General features: G+C 38.6%; 1 non-coding gene across 44 annotated transcripts in view; it reads left to right on the forward strand.

The window, feature by feature from the left end:
• LOC308197296 overlaps nt 1-15,056 on the forward strand; it is a 722,739-nt gene that overhangs the window by 627,576 nt on the left and 80,107 nt on the right. For 40 of the 44 annotated variants that reach the window (XR_013952725.1, XR_013952726.1, XR_013952751.1 and 37 more), the window contains 2 exons: nt 18-129; nt 13,860-13,963. This is a non-coding gene — a transcript (uncharacterized protein). Of the gene's footprint in view, nt 1-17; nt 130-12,779; nt 12,847-13,859; nt 13,964-15,056 lie in introns of all 44 variants that reach the window. The other 4 variants (XR_013952765.1, XR_013952746.1, XR_013952747.1 and 1 more) reach the window with 2 other exon arrangements.

The following is a 15,056-nucleotide window of genomic DNA, read 5'->3' on the forward strand; positions in this document are numbered from 1 at the left end:
TTTTTGTCCTTCTGCAGGGAAGGAAAAAAAGGCACAAACTTAGACTTGGGCAGCACCACAGAACAGGTCACTAGCAGAGCCAGCAATATTGCTGAGTCCTCTTCATTATCAAGCCAGTAGACCATCTAGGTGAGTAAGTACTGCTGTTAGATGCCACAAAGATGCAATATGTTGATATATCTTCTCCTGTCCCAAAGGAGTAGTTCTGCTTATAGAGCAATACTTTAGCCTATGCAAAGAATCTGTCTTAATTTTTACCACGCTCTGCTGACTGGTTAAATAGTTTTTTACTTGTTAGGTTTATGCTTATATATAGGGGGCTAAGAAAAGGAGAAAAAATCTTTGAAATATTGAATGCATTAAAATGGCTAGGTTTGACCACAGTATAATGCTACAAATCAGAGAGACCAAATATCAAAGTAAATTATTCACGTATGTGCCAAAGGCTTTAAACAATGTTTGCCCCTCTCGAGGCCCTTTATGTCAAATAATATGCTGTTTGTGTATATCAAATCCTTGGAAAATAAGTTGTTCTGGGTCATCAAAGCTACTAGGCTGGCCAACACAATTTTTGGTTTAGCAAGAATAATTTGTATTACTCTGGCTAGTGCCAGAGCAGGCCAAATATATACATACTAACAGCACATATATTACAGTAGCCACGTACAGTGAAGGTACTTAATAATTTGGCAGAACCTAAAGGGGGCTACAGGAAAGCTGGGGAGGGACTCTTTGTCAGGGAGTGTAGCAATAGAACAAAGGTGTAATGGTTTTAAACTAAAAAGGGGTAGATTTAGATTAAACATTCTATGAGGGTGGTGAGGCACTGGCACAGTTTGCCTAGAGAAGCTGTGGCTGCTCCATCCCTGGAAGTGTTCAAGGCCAGGCTGGATGGGTGTTGAGCATCCTGGTCTGGTGGGAGGTGTCCCTGCCCATGGCAGGGGAGTTGGAACTGAACAATCTTTAAGGTCCCTTCCAACCCAAACCATTTTGTGGTTCTACGATTCTATGATCATCTAAGGAAACAAATTAATCCAATTTACTGTATGCATTATTTCTTTATATTTCCCCATACCTTCTAGAAGGTAGAAAACCTAGAATCATGGAAATATCCCGCTGGCAGTATAGTATATGTGACTTTTCTGTAATTGAACAGGCAGGCAGATTCTGTTATTATTATTCTTTTTTCTGGTCATAATAACATGCAATTATCTATATTTGGCATTATTCCATATACATTCTTTTTTTTTTTTTTAATCTCCCACAGTACTTTTCCACTGAAGTAAGCTTCTCTTCCACTGCTAATTAAAGACTTTTGAAACTTTATTAACAGGAATAATTTTATTTCAGTTTTTTAATTCAAGCAGTTTGTGTCCTTCTGGCCTCCCACCTTTTAAGAACATTATTTGCTTGCTAAATGACCATCATGAGACAAGATCTGTGCTGACATTGATAAAGTCGCGTTAGTAGACACAATACAAGATAAATTAGACAGTTGTAGGACATAATTTTTATACTTTTTCACTGGTATGCCTGCATTATCATTCTTAATGAGAACTAGATGGGGCTGCCAATAAACACTTGCCATTCATAGGTGACTCACCCTGCCACACTTTTCTGTATGAGAGTTATTTGTAGATATAAAATTAAACAATGTTTGCAAACTTCAGAAACTTCACATTTGACCATGGGAAAAGTCAGTTACAGACCCCACAGATGTACATTCATTGTCTACTCTTGTTTTTCAATACCAATAATAGTTAAAATAACCAGTCAGGAAAGAGGCAAATCCTCCAGTATTTACAATGTGTGAGTCAAGGTTGGATCCCTTCATCGAAGATACGCTGTGCCTTACACAGAATCTCACAGGTGGGATGCAGAAATTGTTATGCAAGGTTTTGTGGTCTGTGTTATGCAGGAGGTCAGTGTAGGCTGTCTCAGTAGTTCTGTCCGGCCTCAGATTGAATGAATCTTTTCTATTTGGCCTGGGATATTGGGAATGGTAATAGGTGATGGCAGGGGGAAGTTAAGTAAAGCTGTTGTGAACAAACGGTTAAAAAAAAAAAAAGACAACTTTTTTCCAGTTTGAATCTGTCTCTTTCAGCAGCACTGAAATTTGTGATCATTAGAGGGAAACTGATACTCTTTAGAAGGGTTGTGTGAGGAAAAAGGAAAACAGGGGGAATAACTTCAGTTTGTTCCCCTCAAGAGCAGAATCTGATCATTTAGCAGTTGTAATAAAATAAAGGAAAAAAAAAAAATCCATAGATCTCTCTTGCCAATGAGACCCTCAAGACAGTAAAACACAGAAGAGCTAGAACTTCAGGGAAAAGAAAGGACTGTTCCAAAGTAAATCACTGACATTTCGGGGGGGCGGAATTGTGAGTTTAAGAAAGACAATATAAACAAAATTGAGGAAAAAGAGAAGATGATAGGTGAGTGCCTTCTCCTAATAGACCTTGGGAAATATGCCTAGCAGTTCCAATATACCAGAGAGAATTCATTCATTCAGCTTTTAGCTCTGCAAGTTCCTTTAGGGTAATATGAATAGAAATGATAACCCAAATTTAATAAAATAGAATGGAAAAGACAAAAGGGTGACATTTTTAGGAAGATAATATAGATAAAGAGCAATGTTTATTTTACATTAATTTCATTTTAGTGCAGGTTTTCGCAGTCTATCCAATATATTCCCTGCACAGTGCTCATGTTTCAACTTTACATCATCCTGGAGGAATGGGGTGTATTGATGGCAAGCTTCCAGTGCTGTAAACAAATAACTCAGAAACAACATTTGTCATGTAGCCAGGAAATGTAGCACATGGTATTAGGACATAATTCAGAAGAAGTTAATAATAATAATAACTGAAATCTATCCTTCAGAATTACTCTAGAAGCTTAATGGAGGATAAATGTTATGTATCACAGTAATCAGGCTCCCATTTTACTGTCAGTTTTTTTATGCAACCATTCAGGTATGGGTGAGAGTGGGTTTGTTGGGATGGAGAAGGGGAAAGGAATTTGAGTTTTAGAAACTATTTTATGTAATTTAATGTATTTTATTCAAGCTAACTTCAAATAGATTTTTAATCTGAAAAGAATCTTTGCAAGTAGGACCCTAATTTCAGTAGTACTTCAGCAGTGACACTAAGCCTGTTTCTATGGAGTCACTTATATAACTTAGATAAGTGGATTAATAAAAAAAAATAAAAATAAATAAAAGGAAAATCAGTATGTTGAACCCAAAGATAGCCATCTAGCTTGCTATTTGGGATTTATGGTTGTGTACCCTTTCTATGTTGTGCTTACAGGGCAGTGGATTCCAAAGTCTGATTACCAATTATCCATACCACTTAATGTTTACACTTTTTGTTAATAGATTTATTTTTCTTTTTTTTTTTTTTTGAATGTTTAAGTTACATCTAGGCATGTGCATCTATGATGACTTTGGGAGGAAGGAAATTTGTCCAATTCTGCTTCTAGTGGTTTTTATCAGTCTGCTTTTGTTTGAATCTGCCTTTGCTCTCTGTTTTATACTTAGAGCAAGATACTTGTAAATCTTCATATGTCTAAGGTATCTAAGGAAGATCTTGTTTTCCTTTGCAGCTGTGGCTTGTGACCTAGCTGTATTTCAGAATCTCAAGCTTGTCTGTGGAAGTTAGGTGTTACAGAGCTGTCATTTTGGGAAGCTAACAGTGATATGTATGCGATCTCTTAAGTCAGAATGACATCACTGATGATTATTACTGAAAACTAGGTCAGTTTCTGAGAAATCAGGACAACAGACAACAAGAGTCAAGGAAAAGGAGGAGAAACTGGGCTTGCGGTTGAAAATTTCATCTTCCTTGTGACCTATCTCCTCACATCTTGGAAACTGTGCCTTCTGTTTCTTTTCCTGGTTAACTGTGGTAGATTCAGTTATGGCCCCTGGAGCTGCTTTCAAATCAACAAAGAGCTGACAGTAACAGCTGGAATATGAGGAGAAAAGAAGACTTCTGCTGTACCACATTGTATAACTTTGTATGTGATACCATTAGTGAAAAAGAATAAGTTTTTGAGTGGCAGCTTTTAAGAGCTAAATATGTAACTGCAAATAGCAATACAAGACTCCAGATTTGCATTCATTAGTGTTAGATGCACAAACACATTGTGGACAAAAGCTAGGATAAAGCTCCTTGGGGGGGGGGGGGGGGGGGTCAGAGTAGAGCTTGAAGATGAAGCTTTCTGAGAAAGAAGGGATGGGAGCTAGTCTGAGTAATCTATTCAGAGGATGCATACAGCAGGAAATTCTACTCACCAAATCCTTGAGTTTCTTTTTGCATCTCTACACGCGGCTCCCAAATCAAAGCAGAAGACAAACATATCTGAGACTACCTGTGGTTTCACGCCATTCTCATCTTTTCTAGTACCTTCTTTCTCCTCATGAATCCCTGGCTCCTCTTTATTAAAAGGACACTCCTTCAGACTTTCTTCCTTTAGTACTTACAGACCACGTGCTGTCTCAGCTGCGGGAGGGTGTTGTTAGAAAATCCTTTCTGAAAATTGTCAGAAAGACTAGCAACCTCAGAAGATGTCCTTCTGAAATCATTTCACTTTTTAATGAACATTTTGAGTTAACAGTCTGCTTGCTTGCCTGGTCCAATAAAGCATAGGATCTTGTGGCTTTGTCTGTTAAAATTCTGGTAGGAGTTCCAGCCTCTGAAGGGGATACAGGGTTTTTTCTTCAGCTATCCTAACTTCTTTATTAGTGGCAGTTTTTGTCGCAGAAAGAAGTCAAGCAGTGTAGATCTTATATTCTCATCAAGTGTCTAAAACTCTTTGCTGTCTCCTACCACTTTCATCATCTTCACCACTAATGTTCACTCTCTTAAAACTACTAGGGATCCTTTCAGTCCTCGTTCCAGCAGGATTAAGAAGGGGCCCTGGCATCAGAGATCTCCACGTACAGACTTCCATAGTTATTCTTCAGAGCTGTTTCCCTGCCAGGCAGCCCCCAGCCTGCACCCTCATTGGAGGTGCTTCCTTCCCAGCTGAAGGACTTTCATTTGACTTTCCTGAATTTTGTAAGGTTCCTCTCAGCCTATTGCACTGATTGCTACAAATGTATGAGCCTGTGTATAATTCCTACACAGGAAAAAAATATCCTTTATTTGGTGAGTCTTGAACAGCTCAGATATACCTCAGGAGTATTCTAATACAAAATATGAATACTGTTACTCTATTGTCCCACCTTGCTACCCTTATGTATGATTTAAATAAAAAACATTCTATAAATAAGTGAACGAGGAAAATAATGAAAGAAGAGAGTATGGAACATTAATTTTATGAAATTGGAAATTTATTTAAATTTATTTTAAATTACTTTTAAATTCTGAAACGTATCTAGCAACATTGCCAGTTTACTACTCAGTTGCTACTTTTAGAATTTACTCCAGTTCAACCACATCTAATTCTTCTAAACATAGTGCATATTAATAACATTTAAAATGCAGAATGACCAAGAGAAAGTGTGGGATTACATCTACCCTGAGGAATTTCATTACAAAAATTAAAAACGCAGGGAAGAAACAAACTCATTTTCTTTCAGTCATAAACATAACCAAACAAAAGTTGAGTTTAAAACAAGTCCCCCTCAACCAACGCACAGATAAAAATGGTGTAAAAGCCAAATTCTCTTTGCAGCCTACGCTTTCTTTTGGCAGCTTCTTTCCAGCCCTATTGCAACTGGACTTCTTTGCTTTTCTCTCAGTCTGAAACCTGAGCTCTGACCTTAATTCCAATCCTTAATGTAAATTGATCTTTTGACCTTTTGTTCCATATGTGTATGCATGCTCTACCTGTAAAGAGGGAACCTAGAAAAGAAACTATGTCTGAAAACCTTCACGTGACTCTTCATTCATTGCCATCCAGCAGTGCTCTGCCTCTTTGCTTGATATTGCAAAATTAATGCTGAATCTTAAGCCACCTGTATACTCGTTTGTCTCACTACAAGGTACTTTGGACCAATGCCCCAACAAGCTTCTTGTGATTCAAAAAGTTATTAAGTTTTTCTCTGTACTGAAAAATTACCTTAGAAGTTGTGTAGAGGGTTCCTGTGTTTATTACCACTCAGTAACTACAGAGTGATGTGAATCCTGATTAAAGTATGGTTTTGTTCTTTTAAGTCTGTGATCAACAAATCAGTCTCTGCTCTTTCAAAAACCTACAAAAACTGCTGTTAAGATATTTTGCTCTGAAGCTTTAAAAGGAAGATTCCTGAATCAGGATTACTGAATCCCCAGAAGCTGTATAAGATGGGAACATCTGACATAGCCTGCCATGCTGGAATCAGCCCTAGCAGAAAAGCATTGGTTTTCTTGTTCTTCCAAACATAGAAATATTGGAGTTAACTGTGTAAAAAATCTTAAGGAACAAAGTTTTGGGCAAATAATTTATTTCTCTGAATACTCATTTCACTTTTAAAACTAATTAATACTGAGTTCTTTGAAATAATTCTGTATTTACTATTCATGTCTGGGGAAACAATTTCTCTCATATGAATTCTCACAAGTAGCCTGAATGGGATCCAACTGTGAACTACAAAATACGTCTATCAAAATTCCCACTGCTCTTTTTATCTACACTATTCAGTTAGGAAGAGAATACTACTTAATTTCACGAATGGTTGTAAAGAATCTATTATTCAAGATCATTTCTGAATTTCTTAAGCAAATTAATATTGATTAATCTATTCAAGAACTTTGCACTGTGTGTGAAATTGATCACATTTATCAAAATGCTCCTTTCAAATTCTTCACCATGAGAGTGGTGAGGCACTGTAACAGGTTGCCCAAAGAAGTTGTGGACGGCCCCTCCCTGGAAGAGTTCAAGGCCAGGCTGGATGGGGGCCCTGGGCAACCTGGTTGGCTGGGAGATGTCTCTGTCTATGGCACGGTGTTGGAACTGAATGAGCTTTAAGGTCCCTAACAACCCAAAGCATTCAGTGATTCTAATTCTAACATTTCTGGTAAGAATTGTGGATGTGCCAAGAAAATCTTGATGCTGAGGTCATGGAGTAGATACAGTTGTTCTGTGTGTGGCACAGAATTTCTAATCTTTATGAGCTAGTTACTCTTCTGCTGTCTCGTTTCGTCATACCAGCTCCGGTTGTGTGCAACGTGCTACAGCCATTTCTCAATGTTTTGTGACCAAAAAAACCTGACAACACGTGTTTCATACTTCCTTTTAATATTTCATGCCAATATGAAGTTTAGTAACTGTAGCTTTAACAGTCTTGAAGCAAGGAATCGGCTGATAGGAACAGAAACCATTGAAATTCAACATGGACAGGTGCAAACACCTAATGAATGGGAGTGTTGTGGTTTAACCCGGCTGGCAGCTAAACACCACACAGCCGTTCGCTCACCCTCCCCCCTCCCTCTCTGGGTTGGGGGAGAGAAACGGGAAAGTGAAGCCTGTGAGTTGAGATAAAGACAGTTTATTAAGACAGGAAAATAATAATAACAATAATAATAATAATAATCACAGAATCACAGAATCGTCTAGGTTGGAAGAGACCTCCAAGATCATCTAGTCCAACCTCTGTCCTAACACTAACAGGACCTCCACTAAACCATATCACTAAGGGCTACATCTAAACGTCTTTTAAAGACCTCCAGGAGTGGTGACTCAACCACTTCCCTGGGCAGTCCATTCCAGTGCCTAACAACCCTTTCAGTAAAGAAGTTCTTCTGAATATCCTACCTAAACCTCCCCTGGCGCAACTTTAGCCCATTCCCCCTCGTCCTGTCACCAGGCACGTGGGAGAATAGACCAACCCCCACCTCTCTACAGCCTCCTTTAAGGTACCTGTAGAGAGCGATGAGGTTTCCCCTGAGCTTCCTCTTCTCCAGGCTAAACAACCCCAGGTCCCTCAGCCGCTCCTCATAAGACTTGTTCTCCAGACCCCTCACCAGCTTCGTTGCCCTTCTCTGGACTCTCTCGAGCACCTCCATGTCCTTCTTGTGGTGAGGGGCCCAAAACTGAACACAGTACTCGAGGTGCGGCCTCACCAGAGTCGAGTACAGTGGGACAATCACCTCCCTAGACCTGCTAGTCACACTGCTTCTTATGCAAGCCAGGATGCTGTTGGCCTTCTTGGCCACCTGAGCACACTGTTGGCTCATATTCATAATGACAATAGTATTACTAATAATAATGTGTACGAAACAAGTGATGCACAGTGCAATTGCTCACCACCCGTTGACTGATGCCCAGCCTATCTCCGAGCAGCCGGCCCCCCCACCCCGGCCAGCCACCCCTATATATTGTTTAGCATGACGTCAGATGGTATGGAATACCCCTTTGGCCAGTTTGGGTCAGCTGTCCTGGGTCTGTCCCCTCCCAGCTCCTGCTGCACCCCCAGCCTGCTCGCTGGCAGGACAGAGCGAGAAGCTGAAAAGTCCTTGGCTTGATGTAAGCACTGCCCTGCAACAATTAAAACATCAGCATGTTATCAGCGCTCTTCTCATCCTAATCCAAAACATAGCACCCTACCAGCTACTAGGAGGAAAATTAACTCTGTTCTAACTGGAACCAGGACAGGGAGCAAGTTCAGCAGAGGACCATGAACGTGGTTGGTGGCTGGAGCACTTGCCCTGTGAAGAGAGGTTGAGGGAACTGGACTGCCTCTGCCTGGAGAATAGGTGGCTTCAAGGGCACCTAACACCAGACCCACCTGTAGTTACAACAAGGTCATCAAGAAGATGGAGCCGGGTGACACACAGTGGTTCAGGTGGGAGCATGGGGGACAACATGAATAAGTTGGAAGAAGAGAGAGGCCTTTTACCCCGGATAAAGGAAAAGTGTTTTCCCCAGGAGGACAGACCAGCTGTGGATCAGGTTGCCCAAGGAGGTTGTGTAGTCTCTATTTGAAAAGGTTTCCAAGATTTGACTGGGTAACACCCTGAGCAACCTGGTCTGGTCCCACAGGTGACCCTGTCTGACCGTCCCTTGAGCAGGAGGTTGGTCTGGAGCTCTCCTGAGGTCCTTCCCAACCCAAACTGTCCTATGATCCTAAGCCATCAGTTATTTCTGGCTCAAGATACTTTTTATGGTTTTACCAAAGATGTGGAATTAGTTTTCAAACTTCCAGTGCACCGGAAGCATGTAGCATTTAAGCATGTAGATCACTATGACACTGTCGATACCAGTGTCAAACACAGATAAGTTTTTTGAATATTTATCTGAGAGTTTGTTCTTCTTTCTTTCTGTGCCCTTCTGAATGTTACACAAAACTGTTTATTTTGTAGTTTTACACTACAGAGTTTTATACGTCTTTACATCAACATCTAGAGAAGCAGAAGCTAGTCGAAAAAAAAGAGAAAAACTCTCTAAACCTTCAAATGTATTCCATTCTTTTTCTGACTGTTTATAAGCATAGCAGTTGGAGTTAGCTGTCTGATAAGAGGACCTGACAATCATTAAGAAAGTATTTTTCATAAATATATATATATTTAAGATTAGAGATTTCATTTAGAGAAGTCTAATTCACTTCTCAAAAATCAAAATTCAGAGAGAAATAAAGCTAAAAACATGCTTTAAACTCAGATTGTTACAACTCCAGATTGTGCTACTGATGCGTCTATGAATTGAAAAAAAATACCAGTTGAAAGGACTGATGTTTAAAGCAGAATTGTGAAGGCAGGAAGGCAGTGTGATAAATAGGCTTGCTGTCTGTGTGTCAGACTGCCTTATGTTGTGTCCTGTGGAAGCTGTCTTAGACAGCCTTACTCTTTTTCTATTTTCTACTAGAACAGCCTTGTTTCTTTTTTTTTTTTTGCCTTTTTTTTTTCTCTTTGAGTGCTTATTTATATATGCGCCAGTACCTTTCTGTTTATCATAGGCTTTGTATTGAACTTTCAGTTTGGTAGTTGAATATTCATACAGGTCTTGGGGATTACCGTCTATGGGATTACAGGTACAGTCTTATGGTAATATGAGTATGAATTTTTCCTTGTACTGGTTGACTTTTCAAAACTTCAAGACTTACTCAGCAAAATTCTAGGTTTGAGGGTGTCTCAGCTAGATCTCGTGATAAGAGTTGTCACATTTGCTGTTTTTTAACTTGTTTTCTGGTGGTAGTTACTGTTCTCAGAATTCATAGCTACATAAATGAAGATGCACTATTTTTAAGAAGTATTTTAATGCAGCCATATTTCTTTCAGTTGAGACTGTCCAGGAAAATTTCAGCAGCCTTTCCTGAATGTGTTTTTGAACCCAAACATAGCAATTCCAATATAGTTCCATGAAGTTTGAGTTGTTCACATAATATGGCTTGTTTGTCCGATGGGGAGTTACTGTGCGTGTAACATGTTCCACATCTACTTCACATTAACTGAATACTTTGATTCCCACTTTTACTACCAACTATATGGTGTATATCAGAGGGGAGGATGAACCATTCTTAAGATAGAGATAGATAGATAGGTACTCTTGTTTAAAGTACTTTTCTGTGTGTCTAAGCAAACACAAAGAGCTCTCATATCTCTTCATCAAATGAAGCAAATATGAAGATAATTTGTTTAAACTGATAAACCCCAGGTACTTGATATGACCTGGAAACAGTATGAAACCATGTTTTGTAAGATGCTTGCCTATGAAAATGGTTGGAATTACAGTTTCTTCTTCAGGGTTTCTATTCAATAGTGAAATGTTTCCTGAAATACTTGCAGAAAACATATTCATACCTGCCAAACAAACACTGCTGTACAACTGTTACGATTATTTCCTGACATTGACTTGGAGGATTTAATAACTTTCCATTGCAAAGAAGTTCCATTTTTGTTTGGAGCTTTTTAGAAATGCTGTCAGCATTTGCATTTTCTTTAGCTCTGAGTTACTGTTATTCTCCCTGTTTTAAGTAGTTACCAAAATATTCTTAAAAACTCTACTAATAAATTTTTGGAGAAACATGTACAGTGCTCAGCAGCCTTCCAGAAAACTAGCAATTTAGGAACACCCTTTCCTTGGAAGATTTGAGTGTACTGGGTGGTCTACATTATAAAACAGAAGATAACCTGATGCTGTTTCTATAGGGGAAAAAAACAAAAACAAACCACCAACAACAAAAACAACAAACATGGATTCAAGGCACTCAGAACTCCACCGGTCAAACAGAAATAAACATAATTCCTGTTAAGTAACCACGAGCAGAAAGTGAGTCTTGCAGAACAAGCCTCATCTCAACACAGCTAAAGACTTTTCTGAGGCAAATAGGTGAGAAAAGACACATATGTCAAAATTAATTTACAAAATGATCTTAGTGTTCACTGAACAGCTTGTCACTGGAAAAGATGCTATAAGAAAGATTTGCACTACTGCAGGTTAGAAAGAATGCAGAGCAATTTCAGCAAATGGACAAAAGCATTTTAAGGTTTCGTTAAAGTAATCTGAATATTAAGTCAGTTAATTATTTTTAATGCTTACTTGGTAGGGTTTTTTTGTTTTGTTTTGTTGTTGTTGTTGTTTGCTTGTTTTGGTGCAAAAAGAAAAAGCATCCTGGAAAGGAATGGGAGAATGCATGTTCAAAGTGTTACCTTTATAGGAATGGTGGGGATGCCACCCACTTCCAGTATTCTTTCCCTTTCTGTGTAACACAAACTTATGCAGAACAGCACTGCAGGTAAAACTAGTAGAAGCATAGCTCAACTTTGTATTGTTTTCCACAGCAAAAACTTTATAAATACGTGTTTTAGGTAGCCATGGTAAGATACAGGCCCTGACAAAGCTGGATTGGATACTGGTGAGGGATATGGGGATGTTCTCTCACACAGATGTTGTACTAAAAACACATACCTCCCATATGTCACTCAGTATTCCATTTTCCAAGCAGTCTCTGAGGATTTAGCATGTGAGGGTGTGTGGCTGGCAGATGGAGATTTCAAAATAGAGGGTATAGAGAAGGATATGTGTTTTATGAGAGACAAGCAAACGTATTTAAGAGCTCTTTTTATCACAGAGGATTTTGAAGGCTGTGGGAATAACCTGAGTTCAAGGGTCTAAATGAGTATTCATACTATGCTTTGCTTGAGGATAGTCTAATCCTATCTGTCATTGTTACAGGCAGTATGGGTAAGGGGGAAAAGATCTGACTGCTATTTGTAGGAGGTGATACTTGAACTGTGACAGTTATGATGCAGTATGGTCTCAGTGCTAACAACTTACTAGAAAGTAAGTTTCATGTAGAACAGCCTATGTGTAAGAATTTTGAAACTGCAAAGAGAACCCCATGGCCACTGAGTCAGCCAGGCACCAATCTGATTTCTCCTCTAGGTAACTCTTTGAGTCAGTTCTCACTGTTCGTGTGAGTCTAAGTTGAATCGTGCATTTAAGTCTCAGAAGTGGAGGTGAAAGTCCTTAAAAATCTTTCTGTTGTAAATAGGAACATTTTGGCTTAGGTAAGTATCACAAGTAAATTACCCCAAATTAGCCACAGCTACTCTTCAAGTATTACAGAATCGTCTAGGTTGGAAGAGACCTCCAAGACCACCTAGTCCAACCTCTGACCTAACACTAACAAGTCCTCCACTAAACCATATCACTAAGCTCTACATCTAAACGTCTTTTAAAGACCTCCAGGGATGGTGACTCCACCACTTCCCTGGGCAGCCCATTCCAATGCCTAACAACCCTTTCAGTAAAGAAGTTCTTCCTAATATCCAACCTAAGTAACACATAGAAAGTTTGGTTTAAAACCATAGCAGTTACATAAGTACCTAAAACTTCATTTGTTTTGTCAGGTTCACACCAAAAATCATGCTGTGAGGAAACTGACTGTTACTAGAGAATGCAAAGATAAGACGTAAGGTCTGACTGCTTGAAGAATAAATTAGCAATAAATAACTATATTTTGATTAGGATGATGTTAGTAAATCATTATTAATGCTACATGTTGAAGATTATATTGGTAATTACTTTGATAAATAGGACATACCTCTTTCCACTTGTTTGTCATGTGTTGTCAGTAAGCTTAATAATCTTTGATTCTGAACCCACTGAAAATCATTTTCTGACCATGTAAAACAGTAACTGCTGAATTTTTCTAACCCTGTCTCTTTAATAATGACTTCTTGGAAGGATGTATTTTGTCATTTGACTAATGGCTTTAAGTGAAGTTTTCTTGCTTTCTTAAATCAGACTTAGAACTAGTGATTACAAAATAAGTGTTTGACTTCTTTAAAGATTTCCATATCACATGGATTTATTGCAGCAGTACAACAACCTTGCCTTAATCCAAAATGCAGAACATCAGCATATCCAATTTTTTGTAGTGAGAGCAATTTATGCAAACTTCATTAGATCTGAACATTCAGCAGTTAAGGATAACATGAAATATCTAAATACCTCATATCTTTTATTATGCTGTCCAAGCTACTGATACTATCTAGATGTAGAAAGGTTATCTAAAACAAGTTCTAGTAGATGATTCCTAGATCTCACGTATATCAAAGTCAAATGGGCAATTATTGTTGAAAAGGTAACATGGGTAGTGAGCAAGAATTATCCACAAAAAATAAAAAATAAAAAATTCATCCTCAAATATTTAAAAACAGTAAGAATTTTTAGTTATTGTGGGAATTCTTATTCTTTTCAGGTTTTGGTCAGTGTTTTTCAAGATCATGCATATTTTGCTTAAAAAAATCTATCGATTTTCAAGTCTATTTTCTTCCATGGTGTACCATGACTCTCCCCTAATAAATTATCATTTCCAGTGAAGCAAGCAGATTTCACGTAGTAACTTCTCCCTCATAAAGAACAATTGTATTAAAAGTGATGCTAGTGAACCTGAAGATTTGAATTTTGTTGTTTGAGCCAAACAGGGATTTGAATCTGATTCTTCTGGCACTCAAGATCGCTGGGGTACATGCTGCAGAGAACTTGGAGATGACTGTCAAGCACTACAGTAACTGCTGCACTACAGTTGGTAAGCCCTCATGAGAGGCAGGACTTGTGAGCAGAGGCACAGCGCATCACTAACATGTTAATACTATTCTGTGCAGATGTACCAGTCAGCACTAGCTTGACCTTCCTGCCCTGCCATGTACACTGCAGACATATGCTCAGTTTTGATTTGCTTTTTCAAAGTAAATTCCTAGTGGCTTTGGGTTAGAAAGAGACTTGAAGAAATTGTGACTGAGGCAGAGACATCTAAATCTGGAATAACAGCTGGATGAGCTGTGACCTGCTTGTCCCATTCATTTTGGAGTAGCGCTAGCTCAGCTCCAGTGACAATGTCAGCACAACATAGTATCATTCACAACATAGTATCAGTCCTTTCAAAAGAAAATGATATATGGAAGAATCACAGGTTTGCATGTTGCTTCATTCTCACATAATAGAGACCTCACAATAGCCTTAGCACTGACCCAGCACAGACAAATGCTGACTGTAAGGTAAGGCTAGCTGGAAGAAAGCTAATATATTTAACACTCCCATTCTGTCTAGAATTGGTGATGTTTTTGTATCAAGATGTGTCTGAAATATTTCACACCTGAAATGCAGTGTACAGGCATCTGGGAAAACAAAATGGGAACCATGAGCAGCCAGTATATATGAATTTGTCCAGATAACACTCAAAACTGTAATAGTGTAAATGCCTGATGTAACTGTAATAGTGTAAATGTCTGATACATGTAACAAAAATGTGGCAGAAAAGGCAATTGGCATAGCAGTTTGAGAGAAGAACCAATAATTAGAGCAAGTTGGATTTCAAAGGTTGGAAATATGTGGGCAGGACAGGAATTAGAAAGAATCTTTAGCCTTCAATGATTAAGACAGCTTTTTCGAAATATTCTTCCAGGGCATCTAAAAGGAGCAGAGCGTTAGAAATTAGCTCAACCAGAAGCTATGGTTTTGATGCAGGAATATTAAATGAAATTCTGTAGATGACTTGTGAAGGTAAGGCTGAATGTCTTAACCATCTGGTTTTGGCATTAAAATGTCATGCGTGAAACTATTCGTAGCTATTGAAGGTTTGGTTATGAACTGGATCATACACAGTAAAATTTCAATAAGCT

This window comes from Anser brachyrhynchus (genome assembly GCF_964034855.1).
Source record: "Anser brachyrhynchus genome assembly, chromosome: 6".
Taxonomy (NCBI): Eukaryota; Metazoa; Chordata; class Aves; order Anseriformes; family Anatidae; genus Anser; species Anser brachyrhynchus.